The sequence below is a fragment of the Drosophila kikkawai genome, chromosome 2R (assembly GCF_030179895.1).
Source record: "Drosophila kikkawai strain 14028-0561.14 chromosome 2R, DkikHiC1v2, whole genome shotgun sequence".
Lineage (NCBI taxonomy): Eukaryota > Metazoa > Arthropoda > Insecta > Diptera > Drosophilidae > Drosophila > Drosophila kikkawai.
The window spans coordinates 10,148,546-10,173,025 of NC_091729.1; the positions used below are offsets into that span (position 1 = coordinate 10,148,546).

General features: G+C 40.7%; 2 protein-coding genes across 20 annotated transcripts in view; both read left to right on the top strand.

Moving 5' to 3' along the window:
• Positions 1-24,480, top strand: part of LOC108078030 (uncharacterized) — a 291,179-nt gene that overhangs the window by 179,350 nt on the left and 87,349 nt on the right. The window lies entirely within an intron of this gene.
• Positions 1-24,480, top strand: part of mbl (muscleblind) — a 169,423-nt gene that overhangs the window by 94,511 nt on the left and 50,432 nt on the right. The window lies entirely within an intron of this gene.

Consider the following 24,480-nt stretch of genomic DNA (forward strand, 5'->3'; position numbering starts at 1 on the left):
TTGCTCTTTTGGCCTTTTCTGTACATATATTTCTTTTTGAAATGAAATCAAAGCCCGACCACATTTGTATAATGTCTTACAGCAGCCATATAACTCATCAATGGAGGGAAAAGAGTGAAGAGAACATTTTAATACATTAGGTAAACACAGCTCAATGCGAAAAGTTTGCAAATATTTTCTGCTTGATTTTGCCAGCTTCAATAATATTCCACAGTCATTTTGTATTCAAGCCGAAACGAAGAGAAATTTAACGTAACGTAACGTAACGAAACGAAACGAAGTTTTCGGCTCCGAAAAAGTGGGCAAAAGTTTCTTCATTTTAAAAATGCACTTGTTGATTTATTGAAATTAATATTGCCAGACTTTCGGGCTCTTTTTCCCTCTGTCTCTGTGTATGTGTCGTGTGTGCAGGTGGGCAATGAAACTCCAGCCGGAAACTAATCAAGTAAAGTGTTAAGGGAGAGCCAACGATGTCGGCCTGAAAGTCGTATATCAAAGCCAAATGTAATTGGAAGTTAAAAGCTGTAAGGGTTACTCGAAAGTCGGCCACAAATCGAAGTTAATTCACTTAGGATCCACAGACAAATTGTAAACAATATATGGGCTAAAACCTAATTCATTTTTGTATAAAATTTCAAAGGAAATATCCATATTTCCACGTTCCACAATGTCTTGTGCAAAGTTGTCACTTTGAAGACCAACTTGTAAGCCAATAAAGCTCTACAAGAATCAGCTTCCTCCTCACCCGAAGGAAAATAAAAAATCTGAAATGCATGACAAACAAAAACTGTCAGACAACAGATTCATTCTTTTGAGTAGCGTAAAATATTATGGTAAATTTTTGATTAATTGCTCTGTCACACAACCGGGTTTCGGCTTGAAGCGAGCCAAGTGAGTTGACATTTAAGGCAGCAGCACGAGGACAACAATTTGAAAATATTAAAAAAGTTTTCACTTGACATGTTATTGACTTGTTAAAATGTTTGACTCGCTCTCTCGCCTTAATATCATTTCTATTTTTCCCCCATCGACAGGGTAGTTTCTTTGGCAGTTTACCCCCTGCATTTTCCTCACTTCCTTTTCCTTTTTTTCTTAGCTTTTTTGTGCTCGTCGCCGTCGTACTTGGTTTTCGGTGCTTGGGCTGCTTATTTATTTATAATGTGGGACTCACTTGGCTATTCAAGCCACGTTTTTGCCCCATGCACGAAAATTGCATTGGCCGGGCCAAAGGACTCGCGCGTCCTTATCCCGGGACCCGGGGTGGTCGAACTGAACGGAACGGAACGGATCAAACTTGTGTATAATTCGCCGAGGGTTGAAAATAATGTCGACTAGACTTTTATTAGACACAGGCTCCGCGTTGCAGCATCTCTTGTTGATTCTTTTTTTTTCTTTCTGTGTCCTGTGTCTTTTCCAAAATTGGCAAGAAAAGGCAAAGCGTTTGGGCGAAACTTTGTGCCATAGAGGGGCAAGCAGAAGAAAAAAAAACTGAAAATGGTAACCCAGGCACGAATTTCCCTCGTCTAGCCGTTGAAAAAATGTCTCCGGAGTGTGTGGGGCTGCCATGTGCTCTATATGTAGATGCTGTTTATTTGACAAAGCATGAAAAATGCATGTGGATTTTGTGATCAGCGGCTGAGGCTCAATAAGGGATGTGGCTTTTCTTTTTTCGCTGGCTTTTTCTGTCGCCCCATCGAGTGGGGTTCCAGCTGGATGGCGTAAAAATGCTTTGTTTGCCAAAGGTAATTCATAATGCATATTTTTGAAGTGAGAACCAAGTATTTTTCCCCACTTTTATTAAATATAAATTCAGGCAACAAAGCATTATACCATAATTGCATATATTTTGTGAATTTATTTGGTAGCAGATATGTATCCAGTTCTGCATATCTTTCGGCAAATTGTCAAATTTCTCTTAAATCCCCCTGTCTTTTGTTTCTCTAAACCCCAACTGAATCGCATAACTTGTCACATTCTCCACACTTATCCCAAGGAAATCGGAAACTCAAGACCATTGCAGCAGCTTTATTCTTGTCAACATATTTTCTAAGCTGCGCCAACAAAATGGCGCCCGAGCAGGATAAGTAACAACAAAAGGACGATACCATAACTGTTATCTAAAGCTTTTTGCTTTCGGAAGACAACTGGGGACAGCACAAGGAGGAAAAGTTGAAAAAATGCGCAGAAAAGTAGTAAATTTTACGCGCATTATTTAAATTTACTTGCGTCTAATGTAAATTTACATTTTCTCTTTGCCCGGCAAAGGAAAATAAGGAAATCCCCCAGAGCTGCAAAGTAAGTAAGCTTCCATGTGTGTGCTGGTGGCGCATGGGGTTCAGTTCCAAAAGTGGGAGCCACAGGCGGGATTCGTGCATTGTTGCTGCTACTTTCCTCGCGTTTTTTTTTTTCTATTCTCGCAGCAAAGACGCAGTAAACAAGTGCACGAAAACAAAACAAATCTCTTGAGAGCTAGGCAGGAAAAAAAAAAACTAAAAATAAAAGAAAAGAAAAGGAATGGAAAGCTGAGAAAGGAATTTATGTGCGAGTGGATGGGATTTTCCACAGGAGCTGACTAAAAACTCTGTCAGAATTTGTGGTTCGGTTTTGGTTCCTGCTGCTTCTGTTGTTGCTGCTGCTTATCGAGAAAATATCGGAAGGCCAGAGCAGCCAAAATAGCAATTCAGGATTCGGTTTGTTTTTCCTGAACGTCTGACTGTCTGCTTGTCAGTTAGTCAGTCGCTTGCTGTCATTGTCTGGACTCCGTGGATGTGGATGGGAACGCGGATGTCCCCGAACCTTGGCTTGACTGATTTTTTCTACTCATTTGTCGTCTGTCAGTTTTTGGCGCGTTGATTTTTCGCTGTCATTGTTCGGCATGCTAGTGTTGAATACTTTATTTTTTCTATACTCTACACTGGGAGTCTTTTAACAGGTATTAAGCATTTACGTTAATAAGTGACCAATGTTTTTTATAGAAGTAAAAATAATAACAAGACCTAAATTTAACCTAAATGCATATGGCAAGGTAACACTTTGCAATTTTTACCAAACTACAGCTAGAAAGGTCACACTATAAAATGTTATAGCGATCCCATTTCAAGTATTTAATCAACTATGTCGAGCATCTCTATTTGAGTAATTCTACATTTCATTTGTCTTGTTCGGCTTTCAATATTTGTAAAACGCTCGGAAGTTTCTATTTCCCCCTAAAAAAAAGTACTGAAAAAACCTGGCCAAGCCGAGTTGATTGCTTTTTCGTGTTTTTATTTGGCATATACAATATGGTACTGGCACAGGGCTATGCCAAGCGGTGGAGTAGGTGGATGGCGGGCTTAAAGCCGACCATTCGTGGCTGGAAAATGTATATAAGAACGTATATATGTACGTATTTATTTCGACCATTAGCATTTCACGCGCCGTTTGCCGACAGTTTTTGCCAGCAGCTTGCCATAAATTCTAATAACTCAGAGTTTAACATAAATTACCAGAGCGCATAATTAAAATGGCCAAAAGTGGGAGCACTCTCTTGCCCTTCAGCTGGAGCAGTGCAAATAATTGAAATTAAATGACATAAACATAAACTTTAAACCGAGACGCGACGAGACGAGACGAGAAGAAGCCGCAAAAACCAAACAGTTGGCTGTGTGTGTGGATTGCATTCCACACAGAGCAAAAATAAAAGTAAATTAAACTGTCATATGTTCAGAAGCAGCAGACAACAGGACGAGTGTCCCTTGTCCGGTGTCCACTGTCCTGTCTGCCTTCCACTGACTGTTGGCTCATCTGTCAGTGTGCGAAGATATGTTGAAATACGCCGCGTGTCATGATAAAGTATGTCGAGTGTGGAAGCGGAAGTAAGAGGAAGACTGGCGACGTGGGATGCGGAATGTGTGGCGTGGAGTGTGTGGGAGGAGTGTGCAGATTGGAGTGTGGCAGTGGTAATGAAAGCTGCAACAGCTACAGTGTGGCCAACTAGATTTATAGAGGGGACGCACAGGCGGACAAACGGACAGACAGGAGGAAAAAAAGCGCAGACAACTTTCTGTTGATAATTAAGAATAAATGCGAAAACGTTTCAAGCGCCACACACAAAATAAATAACTGTGAGTGGGCGGCATGCCATCATCCCTTCTCTCTCCTGCTCGCATTCTTGTTTATAAGTCGAGCATGGCAACTTTATATATTGTTTATTAAACAAAAAGCGCTCTTAAAGAGATATTTTTGGACTTGCTGGACTTGTCGTCGCCGCAGCACTCAAAAAACAAAATTCGTTTCTGGCTGCCGGCCAAAAAACGAGACACAACAGCTGCAATAACAACAAATAAAATTCAAAGGAAGAAGAAAAAAAAAATCAATCTTTTGTGGCATTTGCCAGGAACTAGATTTCCCTCGACAACACAACCCAAAAAAAAAAGAAGCATTTCATGCGGCAAGACGAACCAAATTTTCGACTCCAACGTTGCAGGAAAAAAATTAGAAAATAAAATGAGGCCTTAGCCAAATAAAACGGGCCATGTGAAGTATTGCGGCATGGGGAAAACTGAAGGGAAATAAACCGGAAAAGCGGCAGGGGAGTCATGTAAATTGAGTGGGATGTATTTGCAGTTTAGTTAAGTTTATGCAAATCAGTATTGTTACTGTTAAAGTTGGGCTCTCGTCCTTAAACCAAAGAATTTATTGCGGCAGGATAAAGAACTTGAACCGAATGACTGAAATATGGTGGCTTGTCTTTGTCCCTTATTGAAGGGAGCTATTTAAAGTAGGCATTTTTCAACCTTTAAAGTAAAAATTTAGATCTTTGCTAGCTTTTAAGTTATATTTTCTCTCGTCAACTGATCAAATTTCCAGTTGATTTCGGTTGCATCCCTTTTCCAAATCACTAGCCGGCTTGTTGCTTCACTTCCTTTTGCTGAAAAGCCTTTCAAATGTAAAGGACGACCCCCTTTTTTAAGTGAAAACCCCACTTTCCACCCGCGACCCCACTCCATTTATTGCATACTTTCGTAAGCCAAAAAGTATACTTGACATTTTTTTATACCGACTCCTTCTCAAAGCGAGAAAATATTTCAAATACGAAGCCTGACCGCAGAAAGTACTTCAGCGGGTGAACTTTTGAAGAACTTCTCGGTTCTCGGTTCTCGGTGGCGTTCTCGTTCTCTAATAACAGGAATAGAGGAATACATAATAATAAAGCAAAGCGTTTGTGCAAATAAATATGCAGCACTTGAAATTACTTGCGATGAACTGACGATGACGATGACGATGGTGATGTTGGGAATCCTGAATCAGGACATCTAAATAACGGGGGATGCTGATGACCCAAACTCAATTTTCAGCAGCCCGCAACTCAATTGTCAATGAATAAATTTTTCCTTTGGCCCAGGCAACCTTCCCGCTCCCGTTCCCCCCGCTTTCCCTCGGTTGAATTGAGTTGAGTTCGCGCTTTCTGGCTTCAGTTTTGGTTTGGTCGGTAGTCCAAATCCATTATCCTTATCGGAGCACGGCCATCGGCGTTCGGTCGCGAAACTTTTGCTGTCCCATTATTTCTACTTGCGTTTCGTTTCGTTTTCATTTCCCACACCAACCAAGCTGCGTGTATATCCGACTTTGGCTTTTTTCTTTTTGGCATTTCCACTTTTGGCTCTGCGTACTCCCCACTTGCTTTTTTCTCTCACTTCTTTTTTGGAAATTAATGACGCAAACGGCCGGAAAATTTAGTAACTTTTAGTCATGGCGTGTGGATGATTCGCTGGCGATACGTTGCCAGTGCTTCCCACCGCTCATCAGCCGGATAACCATGAAATGTATGCGCCGCCACCCAATGAAATTGATATTTATGAGCCTTTGTCTCTCTCTCTCTCTGTGTGGTGCGTGCGAGTGGCGAAATGGATGGGATGTGTTTGGGTCTCAGCATCGGGATGGGGAGGATTGGCATCTTTGAATCTCTGGAGCTTAATAAATTAAGAAAGCGAGAAGTTGTTTTGGTTTTATTAAAAAGTTTAGCACGCTTGTTCCTCTTTGTGTTGTGTTTCTTTCTATTGGAAATATGGGAAATAAAATCTACAAATCAACAAAGTGCCAAAGTTGGGGATATAACTATAAATTGGGATAGGTAGAGCTGTTTTTCAGAGGCAGAAAATATTGGGAAATATCTTTCAGTTATTCCCAAAAGATTTAAGTCTTTAATTTAATAACTTGAAAAAGCAAGCACCTTTTATACTGTTTTAAAAAGTGTGCACTAGTACTCAATTTTGAAACCACGCATCGACAACCACAGAATGATGTCGCAACACGACCTCTGCCTCACTTTTTGGAACAAATTACGCCCCCACGCCCACACAGGGGACAATATCAAAAGCCAATTAGCATACATTTTCACGAGCACACATCGAAAGAGAGAGAGAGAGAGAGATGGGGCAGCGAAAAGAGGGCAGTTGACAAAATCAAACAACGAACCGAAAAATTTTCACAGCGCTTTAAACGTATTCATGGCATCCAGAAGCCCAAGGAGGAGCATTCAGCATCCATGATGACGATGATGATGATGATGATGGCATGTCAACAAGAGAATTTCCCATTTTGTTTGCTCACTAACATTCACATTCACGTCCACATCTACGAAGCATCCATGGAGCATCCATGGCGGATGGAGTGGACAAGTCAACGGAACTATTTGCTCCACTCCACGTTCACGTCTCCGGGAACTAGTACTAGCCCTGGGTTCCTATATCAAATTAACAAAACAAACGGACCAGCAGCAGCAGAAGATCCCTCTGCAGGAACTTAGAAACTACTTGAAGCAGCAAAATAAACTAATAAGCAAACTGAATGAATGCCGGGGCAGAAAAGAGAGAATAAAGCTGATGCCTGCGTGTCGTGTCCTTGCCTTGCCAACAACAATGGCCAACATTCGGGGCCCAAAACAAGCTGCTTTTGGCCTCGTCTTAATAAGATAAATAGGCACTTGAGTGCAACTTCTGCTGCTGCTGGAAAAACTTGACTGGTTCTCTCTGGTCCTGGTCGGGAGGGTCGCCTCCTGTTCAATATTTTGTTTGTTAATGATGAGCAAAGTTTGCCGCATTTTGGTTTTCACTTTTCTGCCGATCCAGGCAACATTTCCCCGACTTTAATGTTCTTGTGGCCGTTGGTTAAGTGGAATATGCTTCTCTGATTTATGTGGCCACGTTAAAGGGGGGGCCCAAGGGTTGGTCAAGAGGCTTGCAGGCAGGGCTTTTAGGTAAACAAACTACCTTCCATAAATCTTCAAAACTAGTAAATTTGTTTTCTCGAAAAGCAAAATTAGCAAGCAGCTTTAAGCGGTGGTAAATGTATTGAGGTAGAACTTACTTATTAAATTATAAGCAAGTTTCAGTTGTTCAAATGTTCAAAATTTAAGAATTTTTTCTCAGTTTTCTAAGATTTCTTCCTCAGTGAAAATAGCTTCCAATTGATTGGCTTTTCCATCTCCCTTTCTCTCTCCAATTTTCTTCATTTAAATACCTCTTACAGCTTTCCCAGCCGCAGCGGTAAATATCAGCTTGCACATTGACTTGCTCCTTCCAAAGCCTTTCCCTCCATTTGGCCACTGTGTACTCCAATTACGAGGGAGTCGAATGCAACTGCCAGGGAATTGTCATTACTTTGGCACCGTGATTTACACTTCAAAAGCCGCCGCGAATCCTTTGAGAGCATTTCTTACACTCTTTGCGCTTTGGCCCTTCGCCTCGATTTCGCTTTCTTCGGCATCCTCTTCGCGCTCGTCAATTGCAATTTTTTAATTTATATGCCAGAGGGACGAAGCTGATAGCCCAAGGATATGCTCCGAGTCCCCGTTGTCTTCTTGGCTATTTTTTCGTTCTTCTCCTTCTGATTTGGCTTCGGCAATAAAATCAGCAGCTCCGCATTTGATTTGGCAACTTGGGAAATGAAAAAATATGCACTGGACAGTAATATTTAATTATGTTCTAAAATTGTATTAAAATAGCTTATAAGGTACTTGAAATAATTTTAAAAAGTATTATTTTACTTTTAGGAAATTGCATACTTTTAAAGTAGCTTCTATATTTCTTATATAATTTATCATACAATTTCTTTCCGTGTATTTGCGGAATGCCACTTGTAAAAATATTGGCATAAATTATGAAGCTGCCTTGGCTCTCGACGCACGAAGCCAAAAGGCGAAATGTTTCCGCTTAATAAGGCTTTCCGTTTCCGCTTCTGGCCGCCGCTTCCTTCCTTCCGCCCACACACACACACACACACATTTATACGAAGTTGCCACTTCGCCGCATCCTTATACTACTCACTCTCCCTGATCCTTGGACTTCCCTACTTTGTATGCATCGCAGCCGGTTTTGTGGCCGTCTCTTGGTCTCTTCGGTCGCCTCCATTTATCTGCTCCATTGTTAAGCTCGTTGTCAGCGCTCGGCAATTGATAATGATTATAATGGTCCCCCTGCCCCCTCCCCTGCTGCAGCCTCAACTACTTACATTACAATGCACTTGCCTGGCACCACCCACATACCAGAACCCCTGCGAAAAGCACCCATTCAATGAATAGATGGCAATTTCTTTCAAAGCGCATGCAAATGACTTTGGATTTTAATTAAAAAGCAAGTGGCCTGTGCAGTGCATTTGATGAGCTTGATGTTGGGCAAAGACGATGATGATGGGTTCTTCTGCGCTGTGTGTCCTGCTTCCTGGCAGGGATTTTTCCATTCTATAACCAGAATGTCACTGGAAAAATCTGTATTTAAAATAAGCTGCCTTCAAGTATTATTTTATTAAGAAAATACTTATTATTAGAATTATTGCTATGTCCAAAGGAATTTCAAAGAATTTCAATTTAATTAACAATTTTATAAAACTAAAATGTATATTTTTCTCTCTCTGCACAACAGGGGTAAAAAATAAGGACACTGCTGCCTTTGTATTTTCTGCGGACGAGCCTAAAATGCTTTCAAAATAAAGTCAATGATTTCCTCTTTATCTCCCTTGCTCTCGTTTCCTTTCCTCTTTTTGCATATTTTTTTGTTTTATGAATTATGCTGGCAATTATGCAGGCAAAGGCAACAATAACTAACACACACTTGCACACAGGAAGGACATGACAAAGAGAAAGGAGGAGAAAGCAAAAAGGGTTGAGCCACTTCCTTTTGGGGACGGAATTCTCTGGTCTGGTCCCAAGTTGCTTTCGGTTTATTGAACCTCTTTAATTAAGCGTAAAATGTCCCCCTTATTTGTCATCTCGCTTACAAAATTGTATGAATTTTTCTCCTTTTGCCTATTTTTATTCTTTTTGTATTTTCCGGAATTTGATTTTGTTGTTTTCTTGTTGTTGCATAATTAGCAACAGATGGAAGAGATTTCTGCCAAAAATTGTGGCCGGGCATCCAATCAAGCGAGACAGAGACTAAACAAACAGGAAATTTAATTTGGTTTATATGTATTATTATTTGGATAAATATCAGATACATAATTCACTAGAAGTTTTAGGGGAACAAAACAAGGATAAAATACAGTTTGATTTAAACAATTGAGTAAGGAAGGGAATGGGTTTTTAAGGGTTTGAATTTCTTTGTACATATTTATTCAAGAAAGTACACTATTCCTATACTAAAATCTTTATATTCTGAAAAAACTAATCAAGTTATTTTCCCCTTTCTTTCTCTTTCCAGGTGAGTTTCCTACCTCAATTCCTTCCATTTTTCCCTCAAAACCAACCCAGAGTATGTCAGGAGAATATTCTCTACTTGAAGGAATTATCCTTAGCCGGCAGCTAAATCAGCCAACAGCCATGTATGAACATATGCTAAGGCTGACAAAAAGAAGAAGAACAATCAGGGAAGTCAAGACGGGCTCTGGGATTTTATTTCTCTACTTTTCTTTCCTTTTTTTTGTGTTTGTTTTTTTTTCGCTGCATTTTATGGAAATGCGACACGCGATGCTGCGGCAACACCAACACACACTGGCACACTCACACCTCGTGGCAGAAATTTTGCGCCATAAATAAAATTAAAGGTGGTGTGTGTGTTTCAGAGTGTGTGTATTTTCTGCTGAGGTGAGCGACTGGCAAAATGTAATTAGAATTGTACAGTGCGGTTAATATTTCCGCCCACTTGAGTGTGAGTGCGAGGACGAGGGCGAGTGTGGGTTATATAAAACAATGCCCACAATGCGACTCCTGGATCCTTGATTCCCCACCGCTACCCCCCTCTCCGCTAGCAATTTTCCCTCGCCTGCTGCGTGTAAAATGCAAACGCGTCGCGTGTCAAACGCTCGTTTTAATGCCAACCTCCTGCCACCTGCCTCGGCTCACCCGCCCACACCCACACTCACACTCACAACACCACCACCCACTTGAGGCCAGACATTTGCAGCATTTCTTTGGGCTTGTTTTACAATAATCAAGACGAGGCCGCCACCACCGCCCTGCTTGGTGTATAAAATTAATTTTATTTACCTTTTTTCTTTCCTTTTATTTTTTGTGTTATACGAGGTATGGCCTAAAAATAATGGGGTATGTTCTTGTCCTCATAATGTTGCAAAAATTATAAACTGTAAAGCTTAGGTGAGAAATCCTTAAGAGTATAAAGGATATTTAAAACTAAATATCTATATAAACATTTATTGTAAAACATAGTTCCTAGGTTTGTAATATTTTTAATATAGAATAGTCATGAGCACCGGGTATTTCACAGTCGACTCTATGGCTTTCTTCTTGTTTATTTTTATTCTTTATTTTTTTTGCTGCCACTGCTGGGTGCTTGTTTTCAGCCTGGAGCCACTTTCGGGTTGCCCAGTCTCGACCTTCAAGTGGCTACTTTTATTTTATTTTCTCTTTCTTGGTTTTTCATTCTAGCCAGTGTTGTTCTTGTTGTTCTGCGTTACGTGCGCATGTAATTAGTGCCATTTCTCGCAGTCTAATTGGAAAATTAACATATGAAGTGTTTGTTTTTGTTGTGTGTGTGTAGCCCACAAGGAAATGCGAGAAAAACTCGTCCCAAATGGATGTGTAATGGCACTTGAACTTGGATAGCATTCAAGGAAATAACAGCTTTAATCGGGTTGAGCGGCTAGAAGGGGATGATGAGGTTAATGAAAAATATTCGTTGGTAGTTAATTAATCAAACAACCAAGGGAGAATATTAAATACATAGCATACTTTTGAGTAATTTTCTGAAGACCCTGAGCTCTACTTTTATAAAAAGTAATTATTTACTATAAGCTTTTTCAAGTAAAATATAAAGAAAACCTTGCTGAAAGTCACTGAAACTATGGTAGAGCTTAGTTTAATGAACTTTTGAGGTCCTTTGCTTTTCTAATACATATTTTCCTTAGTTTCCTTCACTGCAGATTAAAGTCTCCTCTGTTTTTCGTCATTTTCCACTTCATGTGGCAACTTTAAAAATAACTCACTCGCTGAGGGAAACTAACAAAGCAGCATTCCATGCCCGAATCCTGTCACAGGCAGTCTGCTCTTGCCACGGCCCCTAAACGCCGAGAGACAGACAAGTTGTAAAATATATAAAAATTCCATAATACTCTTAGTGGAAAAATGTGCCACAACATCTTCCTGTCTTCCGCTTTTTATACTTTTATATATATATATATTTTTTTTTTCTCCTTTGTTGTTGTCGCCTGGACTCTCTTGTCTGCAGATTGTATCTGCCCACTTTTCCCCCCTCGAGTGTTGCTTTTGTTGTTGCGGTTATCATACTTGTTGGCATTTTGGGTTATTGTTGTTTTCTGCTGCTACTGCTGCTGCTGCTGCTGCTCTTGTTGCGGCTTGTCCACGCCCCGAGACTAACTGCACCACCCCAGAAAAAACCCAGCCACCCGAAGCCGCCTTCACCCCCAACTCATGAGTATGTGTAGCATATAAAGCAAATTTTTATGAAGAGTCAGAGAAAGCTGCAACATATTCAGAAATTCCTGCCTTATTTTTTTCCAAGCTGGGAAATTTAATAAGAGCGAGACGGAGGAGCAAAGAAATGTTGCGGCCAGGTCATAAAATTACACGTCGGGCAGAGTAGAGACCGGAGTTTGGCCTCTTCCTAGGTATTTCAGGTATTTATTGGTCTACTAAGTGGGCTCTAAATTTGACTTATGCGTTCGCTTCCTTATTTTTATTTCGTTTCGCAGTGAGAGGGCGCATAATTTATGCACAAGTCTCGAGGTCGGAGGTCATAAAAGTGGGCGGCCTCCATCCGAATTCCTGCCAAAGTCCAGTAGCATTAAGTTCTGCCCAACAGGGCGCAATAAAATCAAATCAACGTGACGACATTTCAGTTTACATCTCTCAGTGGGGAGGAGTCCTTCGGGTGGGACAATAAAACGCACCAAATTTAAATTAAAAATCAATTGGAACAGTGGGCACAGGAAATGAGATTTGGCGTTGGGATGGATTTTGGCAAAGATTTGGAAGATAAAGCTGAAGATAAATTGAAAATTATATGGATATTTGAAATGGATTTCTTATAGGTAAACATCTGAAATTTAAATTAATCGTTGCTTTATTAAAATTAATGTTTAAACAACATTTAAAGATAAAAAAGCCAATCCAAGCTTAGACCCGTTGGGAATCCTAAGCGTCGATGCGAAGGCAAAAGCATGTAAAATATATAATTTTAATGTATTTTCATATTTTTTTTTTCATATATTTTATGTATTACTAGTATATATTAACTTATCTTAAACCCTGTTTATTTCTATCTACTTGATTTATTCCATTGTCCTTTTCCTTATTCCCTCTAGCCATTTCCATTTTCGTTTTCCCGCTGGCGACCCCGAACTCCCCTTAAAGTGTCACATAAAATCGCAAATTACAGTGTTTGACCAATTCCCCTTTCCATTTGGATTTCTCTCCCCCTGTCCCCTAGTCTCTCGCCATATCTTTTGGCTCTTTGTAGCAACTTTTGCCGTTCGCCATTATTTTTGCTTTTGGCTTGGCTTGCGCTTTGTCAGTTGTTAACCGTTATTTAATGCACATTTAATTTAGTCGTAAATAGAGTGAGAGAGGTAGGATGAGGCAGGGGGAGATAGCCACACCCTTAGGTCGTCCTCTTGCCGCTTTTCTTGATCAAATGATACGCCGGGGAGTGGTTGCTGTTGCTTTTGGTCTTCTTAACGTTCACGGTTGGAGACATAAAATTTCAAAAGTCGCCCGCATCTCAATCGCCTTTCAATTCGCTGCGTTTTGATACCCATTGCAAGGGTATGTTGGTTATGGAAAAGGATATAATGCTCTGGGAAGGACAGTTATATTACATCAAGCAAATACTGGGTATCCCATAGTCCTGACATAGTGTCCCACCCTTTGTTTTATCTCTTTCAATTGTTGTTGGCTGGCCTTCGACAGTAATTAACTAAATACAGCTTTGTAATGCCATCCGTGGGGAGTAGTGGGCGTGGCAGAAGCACGCACATGTGCGGAATAAATCAAAGCGTTTTGGGTCCACAAAACAAAAACTGGGAATGGGTTCCGTTCTCCGTTGATTTTTGCAATTAGAGAAGGATCAGGATCCGGGGGCAGTGCCAGAGCGCTGGAGCGCAACAGAGCAGGGTGGTGTGGAGTGTGGAGGGAGTTCATTAGATGGCTTAGCCGCCTGTTCGGAAAAGTGGAAAAAAGGGGCAGATAGAGCCAGCGAGAGTTGCCACTGAGTTGCAATCGATGCGTGCAATTAAATGCTGGCCAAAGCAAACATCCTGCAATGCCAGCACCGAAGATTCCCCGGCTAATTGCTAATTGATAACAGTTCCAATTAGGGGTGTTCTCAAGCGGAAAACGAACCCAGCCACAAATCAGGAACTAAAAATGGGAAAGAAAAAACCTAGAGGAATGAAAAAGCTTTAAAAAGTTTGATAGCCTCTAAGTTATCCTTGAAAACCTTAAAGTGGAATGAGTGCAGCTATCAAGTACATTTTCTAATAAAATTTTAAATTGTATTTCATTTTACTTTTACTGCCCGCTCGGCAAATTCCTGAAGTCTTGAACCAAAATCCTGCTTAAATTCACACAAATTCTGTGGCTTCTCAAGACTTTGCCTGAGGCCCCGCCGCCGAATTGAAGACAGGAGCCGGGATCCTGGGCCAGGACACTGCCAGCTGGTGGCAACTGTTGCCGGAAGCGCCGGCGGATGTCCTTGCTAAACCGAATGGCTTCGCCGGGAAATACGCCACAGCATCAAATTAAAATCCTGGGAAAGCGCAAAAAATATATATAAGATGCGAGAAAAAAAATAGGGAAATAAGGAAATGCGCAGGGCAGACACTGAATTTCGGCTACAGGAGGTAATCTAAGGCTTACAACGCAACTAAGAGGCTGAAAATTCTTTGTTAATTCTTTTTGGTTGGAAATCAAAAAAGGATTATTAGCTCAAAGCTTTGTGTCGGCTTGGCAGATTTAATATTGGGTGATTATGTGCGTTCCGCGAGTGGGTTTTCCTGGGGTGTGCGGCTGTATGTGTGTGGGAACTCACACAAGTGACGGAAATTGCTGCATAAAGCGCGCTTGATTGAGTTGACAAGTTGTAATTTCATTGCCGGATCCGCGCTCGCTCACTTCATGCGCCCCTCTGGGTGTGGGTAGAGGGGAGCAGAGAGGATGGAAAATGGCCTAACAGGGGGATGCTGGGAACAGGCAACAAGGAGGAGCAGGAGCCAGAGTTGGAGCCGGGGCAAACAGGAGGTGAAATGCCATGAAATTGACGCAACATCTGCGTCGCCTGCGGGCACAAGTGCTTTTCGTGCGGCTCTCCTCGAACATTGAGCGTCGGTTGGTTTCAATATGGAGCTGGATGATTGGGTTACGAATGGATATCATCATGCCGCACACATATACTAATACCACACATATATATACTGGCTTTGGCAGAGGATGGGAGTAAATAAATGAGAGGCATAACCGAAAATCGGTAAATCGCACACGCAGTTCGCTTCATTAAGGAAGGATTTTGAATATATTACAGATAGACAGGAGTTCCATTTGATGAATTAATATTTCATTATAAATAATCATTAAAATGTAATAGTTTCAGGATGTAAAGTTCAGAGAGTTGCAAAATATTTAGCAGTTCCTCGATTAGTGTTAACTTAAATAAAGCAAACACTTTACTTTACAAAAGACAGCATCTATAAAAACACTTTCACTGCTCTTAGCAGGAAATCCCCTTGGCAGGACCCTTTTGTTCCTACCTCAAGTTCAATTCCATTATGAATTATCTGAGAGCTGAGCCTTTTTCCTACCTGCAGGGATCAGCGAAACTTTTCCCACGCAACAGACAATAGGCCCCGAGAACCAAGGACGAGGAATCCTTTCTGTCGGAACTTCTTTGCATAGCTTTGATTTCTCCTCGCTCACGCAATGCCCAAGGACTCGGGGGACTCATACCCGTCGACAGGATGCACCTGCTTCGCCTCAAGTTACGCACAAATCAACACTTTCGCTTTTTGCGAGACGAAGACTGGGAAAAGGGCTAACAAAACAACTTTCAAAGAAATAAATTGCTCGCAAGTCCCTTTGTCTGGGGCGCGGACAATAGAAGGTCCTGGCAATTAGCGAGCAAAGAAATCGAAACCCAAAAAAAAAGTAGCTGCTGTCAGCCGCACGCAGGAAGTCGCCTGGTCCTGGCCAGGAAGTTGCCATTCTGCCAAAGCAACTTTAAAGCAAGTTTATTAATGATGTGGCTTTCGGGCCAACTAAGCCTATTTAATTAGGCTAAAATTTCACTGTCCTCGAAATGGTTTTAAATTTCTTTATATACGCGCCGCTTAAGAATTTATATATGTATAAAATGCCGTAACATATGCGAGCTTGAGGCAAAGTTTATGTTAACTTTACGCATGATTTATGTGACCTTAGCAGAGCCCCGAAGGAGGAGGAAAAAATAAAGCCCCAGTCCAGGGCGAACTTTACAACAAACAAAATTAGGAAAACATGTGAAACCATCAGCTTGCGGAAAAGGCAGGCCGACAAAACTTGTGGATACTTTTTTTCCAGCTTTCTTCAGCCATTCTTTTGTGTTATTTTTGCCGAGTATCCCTTCATGTTTAACATACAACCCCCATGTCCTGGAAACTTATTAAATTAAACTTCTACACATGTTTTTTTCGGGGGGGGGCCGGATATGTTCAATCTATTGTACACAATTTTATACGCCATTCGGTCCAAAAAAAGAAAAGTGGAAAGTGGCTGGGAAAGTTGGGGGTTGTGCGTTTCAAGTTTCTTTTTGGGACCGCTTATCGACATGCCAAATAAATCATTTTCTTGTATTTTTCCCAAAGCTGGGGACCGCCTTTTTCATTGAAATCTCAAATGCTTTGCTCTCTGATTATTTTGGCAAGCGAAATCCTTTGATTTTGCCTTGAGATATAGGCGGTAAATCTTGTCAGGAAAAAAAGAGAGAAACAAAAGGGCAAAAAATCAAGAATTTATTCTATTTCGTGCTGGAAAATTTAACTTGCTCACTTTGGCTCTATTAACAGCTCATAAACTGAGGCAAAAACAGCACTCAACACTATTATTTACTAAAGGGAATGCGCAACTATTAAGATACAAATATATGTGCATACATCCATAAGATACAATTGCTTAAACATATACATAGGAGAGCTGGAACAGCACAGGGAAACCACAATAAAAAGCGCGTTGGCTTAGGTATACAAGGCGAGGCCTTCGTGTGAGTATCCTGGCAAAAAGGATACTCCACACCAACACACTCCAAATGCTACACACATGTACAGAGAGAAAAACCAGGCGGCGACATTATGGCGCCAGTCAGTCACTTTGTAGCTGTCGCTAGTTTTCCCCTCAAAGGGGGTAGTGGGTGGTTTTTTCACGCCTCCCCCATTTCCGGCCACCTCTCAGGAGTCCATGCCAAAGTCGTTCGCATACGAAATTTTTCGCTTTGTTCTGTTGTGGTCCTTGGTCTCGGGTCAAATGTTTCCTAGAAATGGTGAAAGTAAGGTCGGGGTACGGAAAGGGGCTGAAAGTGAGGCAGAAGTGGGGTTGAGTGAGGTGAAAGTGGGTGGCGGAGGGGTCAAAAGTGTTGAAGTCGAGGCAAACAAAGTTGCCTTTTGTTGCTGTTTTGGGGTCTCTGCTGCTTGATTAGATTAGTGAATGATTCTCAATGGGCACATTGATTGGCTTAACGATTGCGAGTAATCGATAGGTGAGCCAAAGCCAATCGATTTTGATTTGGAGCAAAGCGATTAGCTTTAAAGGAGAGATTTATTATACAACCGTTAAAAAAAAAGAATGTAAAGTCCTAAATTTATTAAAAGAGAGATTATAATTCTCGATATTTATAATAAATACTGTAACGATTGTGATTGCAATCGATTTAATGACCAAACCATCAGCATTTATGATTAATTTCCCTATAAAAGCTGGTGAAAATTTGCCAATAAATAAATTACTTTGTTTACCACCAACCATGGCCCTCCCTTTTCCAGCCACATCAGCTGTTCTTCGACCCACGGAATTTATTTATGTGAACCGTTTCCATTTATACAATTTCATTTTAGCAAGCTAACCTATAATTTGGTGCATTTTTAGCGCCGTGTTTCACCGATTTCTCTGGTCGTTCTTGTTTTCTTCTTTGTTTTATGGCTGTTTTGCCATAGTTGGGCTTCTGTTGGCTGTCAGGACACATGGCACACTATATAATCGGGGGTAATATGGTATGTGCTGGAAGGGTACCGCGAACCGACCGGTGCCTGTCGCGGAAATGTACCGCAGACATGCAAACAAAACTTTTTTACCCCACTGTATGCAGCTGTGGTAGTAAGTTCGCTTTCCTCGGCCGCCTGGCACGCGAACTAACGGAGTATTTGCCAGCCATTCCCCCCGAAGGATACCCCGGCACCACGATAAGGACCTCCTGCTCCATCCATCCATCCCCCTGCCTGCATTCTGTTTGCTCTGTTTTTATTATTACTCGTACTTCGCCGCGGCGTAATGCAAACTTGTTTATTTACGTGTGGCGTCGTTGTCCTTCTGTCGCCCAATGTCTGCATTGTCCTTTTTTTCCACTTCTTGTGCTCGCCCCCATTTGTTTGTTGGTCCTGTATATTATTATATTTTTTGTTGCTGCTTCTCCTCCTTGCTTTTGTTGTGGTTCCCTTGGCCATTTCTTTGTTGCCTTTCACAAAACCAAAGAGAGCGAGGTGTGAGTCAAAGTGCTTTCTGTCCGGTCCACCAAACTGAATTATAGTTTAATAAATTCATATATATATTTTTTTTTTCTGTCTTTATTTCTTTGTAAAGAAGTGCAGCAGGAAAAAAGAGCAAGCTAACAAATGAGCGGAAGAGCGCCGGGTAGAGTTCATTTAACATATGGCAAAAGGTCGGGATAAATACGGGAAATACTTTGTTGGCTCAAGCTTAAATCGTAAAGGAAGATAGAATTTAAGTTCCATAGAAAATATTACTATAATATTTCAATTCAATATACGAATAAGTTTCCAGCAAACAAAAACGTTCGTTAATGATATTGAAAACCATAGATTTGCGGGTTTCAAGCGGACAAAACGTACGATTCAGGCTTATAAACGATAATAAAATGAATCACCAGTCATGGATTTTGTGGCAGAAAGTCCTATAATTTTCGGAACTCGAATAACATTTCGATTGCGTATCTTTTACGACATCATTTCGTGTATAATCCTGAGAATTTGTGACACTCGTCCGCTATTCGTCAGTTTGCGAGTCCGTTTGCGAGTCCGTGTTTGAGCATTAAGCGAAACTAGTGCGGAAAGTCAGATTCATTGTCCGTATTTAAAATTTTTAACAGACCTTTTTCGGATCCATTCGCACTAAGTTCGCTCTTTGTCTGCTGGGTTAAGCTATTTTTCTTTATGAAAAGTATCTAAATGTTAAATCTAAAAGTATTTATAATCTCGCAACAAATAATTGCTTCCCAGAAAAATATACAAAATTCCCTTAAATTTAATTCAAGACCCTCAAACACACTTGAATCTTACCAAATTAAATCCTAGCTTTTTTCCTGCCTCAAAAGATTTCGTAACATTTGAAGTTGCCTTCCCTTCAGCGCCTTGATTTATTCACGCGGCTCCTGTTAATTGCATTTTCACCGCACTTATCTGCTATAAATAAAATTATATAATTACCATGCATTCTTTGTGGACCAGCAGGGAGGAGTGGCTGATGGTGGTGGCTTAGAATATTTTCCTCACCGACACAGACACAGACAAATCCACTTAACGTTTTTTGTGTGTCTGTGTGTGTGTTATTTAACGCGTGTTGCCATGGCAAAGAGTGGCCAAAACAAAAAGCACAAGCTGAAAGCCGAAACAAAACAAAGGCAACCAACTAAAATGCGCAAAAAGGTAAAAGGCAAAGAACGAACACTGGAACACAGACAGTGGAGGGTTCGTCCTGCCACTAGATGGGTGGCTTTTTTTGGCCTGGCCCATTCCATTGCCATTTCCCCCATTTACATGCTCGCAAAAGCGCCTTTCCAGATGTTTATCCTTGTTGTAGGCCGCACCGAAACTCAAAAGGCGCCGCAACAAAGTAGAATTCTTGTATTTTTTCCCCCTCGGTTAATTCGCTCTTTGTTTTTTTCGTGGAATTAGTGCTAGAAGAATTAACCAAAAACTTTGGTTAGGCGTTGGCAAAGAATGCCCAGAGATATCTCTCTTCACTTCAAGCCTCGATTACAATGTGTTTGGACACTTTTGGGTAATTTAAGGAATAATGTGTAATAACTTTCTTAAGAACTTCGTTAGAGCAGCGTTTCTGCAAAATGAAGAATTAAAATATTGTTTTTTTCTTAAAATGTTTGTTTTTCTTTCCTTAAAATCGGAATTCCTTAATTTTCTTACCTATGTGCTGTGAATATACTGCAGTTTGGGCACACTTCTTAACTTAAACCATATGTGCATTGGTCACACTGTTTATTATTTGAACTGTGGCCACACTAGTACTTTCTACTTACAAAATATAATAAAGAAAAAACCCACAAAATTACAGAAATTACATTTAAAGCTTAAACTGACAAGGACCTCACTTGCTCTTGCTATCTAAATGATTAAGCTTCTATCTTCGTATGCTCTTTTCTTTTGCCGTACTCCTCCGTATTATGGTGATTTCCTTGGGGAATCGAAGACATGTGCATAGAGCATAGAACATGGCCACTGACCTCCTTCGTATCCCTCGTATCCCCGCTATCCTGCTTTCCTCCCCTTGCTAAATTATTTATTGCAACATGCACGTTTCACTACCACTCGCACTCCCACTTCTTGTAAATTTTTATGAGAATTTCGTGTTTAGAGCAGCGTTTGCGTTGAACTTTAAGTAATTGCAAATTGATTGAAAAAAAAGGGCAGCTCGAGCGGTATGTATGTATGTACATATATGGCGAATTACGCGCTTTATAAATTGTTTACGTTTAATGCTTTCAATTAATTTAATGCATCGCCACGGCGCTCTCTATCGCCTCTCCTTTGGTTCTACCCTCATTTGGCATGTGATAGCGCCTGTGTTGGCCATGTTTAATTGCTTGTAATTTGCACTAATGACGACAGCAACAACAACAACAACAACACAACCGCATAACAAGTTCTTTTCCCGTCATTAAAAGTGAGTTTAATGGCTCCTGGCTGCCAGGGATTAATATAAAAATCAATAGTTACGTCGTTGTGATGGAGACACAAAAATAGTTTAATTATGAATCACAACGAATAAATATAGTTGCCAGCCATCCGTATAACTCAATTAAAGATTCAGCCAAAAATAAACTAAAAGAGTGGCAAAAAAAACCCGCAGCTAAGCGAACTTTGGTCGAGTGTTTATCTATCTATTCCGCTCTCTCGCCGGTTCTATTCGGCGCTTCGAGCTATTTACGCCATTTTTAATTGCAGCATGAAAAAGTAATTACAAATTTGCTTTCTCTTATTTTTATTTTCTCCAAAACCAAAGAGGCGGCAGGCGTGGCACTGCAACTCAAACAAAATTATAAGCAAACACGCAAAACTGCCACAAAACTTGAAAACTGAGAGTTTGCCCACCCCCAACATTACTCCAAAAAAGAGAGGGTGAAAATATTTACAAAAACCGGGGGGAAAAAAGTAGAAAAAACCCGGGAAAAAATTATATTTTGCAGTCGTTTAGGATTTGAGTTGAGTTCAGTTGGGATACGCAAGCTGAGTTTGGGTTTTGGTTTCGTCGAGGTTTTGGTGGTTTCTTTTTTTTTTCTGTTTGGTTTCTCCCCAGCGTTGTTTGGGTTCTTGTCTACGAACCAGACGGAAAAAGCATTTGTCGCTGCTCCTGGGCGTTTTGGCCAACTTTTTTTTTTTGAAGGGAAACCCATTTGGCAGTGTTGAGCAAATTAATAAAAAGCAACGGCAAACATGGCAGTCACTGTTCGCATAACTCTAGATCAAATTTGGGGTCAGAGCTTGAAGCTGGATGGGTTTCATTTGGTAAATGATGACTGGCAAAGAATCAAAGGGTTGATGGAATGAAATTATGAATGCCACAAAGAAAATTGATGGAAAGAGAAGAGAAAGGAATCTTTGATACGAGAAATTGCAAGTGAAAAGAGATTAAATCATTGATTAAATGTACTCTAATTTGTTAGCTTACCTAGTTAAGCTCTATTTTTTAAACCAAATTTGATTTGTTGATTCCTTTTGTATATTTGCTTAAAACAAATATCGATATCGATTTAAAGGGGCTTTGGCTGTATGGCCCTCAACAACATATGTTGCCCCTATGGCAGACCACTTGCACGTATTGCCCTCTTCGCAATTTGTTTTGTTGATTCTGCTGTTGATTTTCTCCAGTCCTTGCCGCTACACTCAGTAGCACCAAACACACACATACAAAACCATATAGAATTCTTTTTATGGGCCGCCCACAATTTGGCTGCCTTATCTCAGCGAGAAGATACTACAGGACATAGGATACTGAGGGGAGAGAGAGTTTAATTTTGCTAATTGAAAAACGTAATAAGCCCGGGGGTTAAGCGATGGTGGACACACGTCGAAAGTTTCTCTCCATTTTTTCCCCTAGCTGGCCCCTAGCTCCGCTTTCACGTTTAGTGCAATGCTATGTTGAGTGCAAGTAAATGCATTACACTGACCAGCTGGGTTTGGGGCATAGCACCAGGGCACATGGCACTTGAATTCGTTATAGGCGAAATTAAATTAAATTAAAATAAAATCTTCAACAAAGGCTAAAGACTAAAGAGCGCTTAAAACGAAATCCTCGACCGACTGTCTGTCTGCATTTAGCTATTTATGTAACCTCGGAAAGCCCTTTTTAACCCCCTCCTCTTTCTATATCTGTGTGTGTGACCTACACTTGGCATTTTAGTTAATTACGAAACCGTCCAAAAGAAGGTCTGGACTTTTTATACCATTTTCCTTGTGTTTTTCCGCTTTTTTCGGTTGAAAATTGTCAGCGAATGCAAGGCAAGGATCTAAGGATATAACCACCATATGAGTCTTCATGGTTAGTTGGTCTGAAGCGGAAAAATGTAGAGTCCCAGCCTCTTCTGTGCATTTTGTTGATTGTGTCTCTACGGCTAATGAAGATGGCTAAGCTGTGCTAAACACGGCAAAAGGGAAATGAGTACAGGTGAACGATTGCTGTCTAGCTAAAAAGGGAGACAAATGGAAGAGAGAGGAAAATAAGAGGAAAGGCTGAAAGAGCTAGTCAATCCATAAAGCACCAATTTGGGCCAATGCACGTGGCTTAGGCCCTTTTTCTACCCCTGATCCCGGCTAATCATGGCCAGCTGCTGTTGCCAGGCAGCTTTTAATCACTCTGAAAATAAGACTGGTTAAAATTTTAAATAATTATAAAATATTCTTTAAATCTTTAAGAGATTATTAATGAATTCTAATCATAGAAAGACCCTTCACTTTATCCATCTGTATTAATTACCAGCTTCTTTTCTCTCAGTGCTTTAGTGAATGCCACCGCATGCCCCTTTTGTTAGCCGTTTTAATAACTTTTATAACTCGGGCTACTGGAGTGATATTAAAAAAAAAAAAGAAAGAAAAAAGTTGTATTATTGAAATGATGAGCTTTGGGAGTGGCTGACTCCCCTCCTTTGACTCGCTCGCCTTTTTTATGCACTGACCAAAGTCATGCCTTTGTCCTTGCTAATTAACTTGTTGCGTCGTTTAATTAGCCAAGAGCCGGGGAGAGCAGCGATAAGGCCAGCCGGAGATGGCGAGAGATAAAGCCAGGAACTTTTCGCTTAACTGACTACGGCTACGTTTTTATCTATACCTTTTTTACGCAGTAGCCGCATTGTAAATTATGAAAATTAAACAAATGCCGAAAAGTTTTTTAATTAACCAGCGGTTAGCGAGTAAGCTCTAAGGTACTGCCTGACACTAATTGCCAACAAGCGCCTGAAATGTTTGCCAAAAATGTCAAAAGCTAAAAGCAGATGCAAATAAATTTAGCATAAATATTTATTATGGCAAACAAGAAACAGAGAGAGAGAGAGAAAGAGAAATAGAGAGAAAGCCCTGCTGCACTTTTGCTATTCGCAATGACAGCCTGACACTTGGCACATAAATCGAAACAGAAATTATGAGCACAGAGGCACCGCCGCTTCGTCGAAATCTGTTTTCTTTTTTCTGCTTAAAATTGCATAATTAAATTGCCCAAAAAGTGGAGCGAGTGACGTCACCATCCCCCCTCCCCCCCCATCTTGCCTCTCATTCACACCCTCATTCGCGCACTCATCCATTCATTCATGGGGACAGGCGAGAGTCAAGTCGAGTCAACTCAAGTTGTCTTCGTCTCCGTCGCCCTGGCTGGCACTTCTCTATAAATAATTGCATGCGAATTTGTCAAGCGTGTCAAGGCAGAAGGAATGCAGCAGCATCACCGCGACAGAGACGGGCATAGAGCGCCAGAAAAAGACGGGACGAGGGGGAGGGTAAAAGGCATCTCGAGGATGCGATTCGCAGTTGCGACAAATTTGCGATGTCTTCGGCATGCAAAGTGCGGCAACTTGAGTGCAAAAGTCGCATCATTATGTTGCTGCCCCTGCCGGCTCTGTATGGAAGGTAGTGGCAGCTTACACATGTGCTATATATATGTGGCAAGCTATATATCTGAATGATGGAACCAAATAAAGAATGCACACCGACGGCCAATTAAATGGGTTTCGCCTGATGGGAAAGTCAATTTTAGCCAGGAGGAAACAGTAGTCAAACAGTCTTTGATGAAGTCAAATAAATGTGTATCTGTAAGGGAATCAGTAAGAACTTGTAATATATATTTAATTGTAATATATTTTCATTTATTTTAAAAGATTAATAATTACAATTAAAGGATAAGAAGCAAACTATCATTAATGTTCATTCAAATAAATAAGGAACATAGTAGGAACACCATGTAGCATAAGTGGAAGCTATCTATTATGAATAAGTAGACACATTTGTATATCGATAGTAAGCGTGGGAGTTCGATAGAAGGTTATCGGGGAT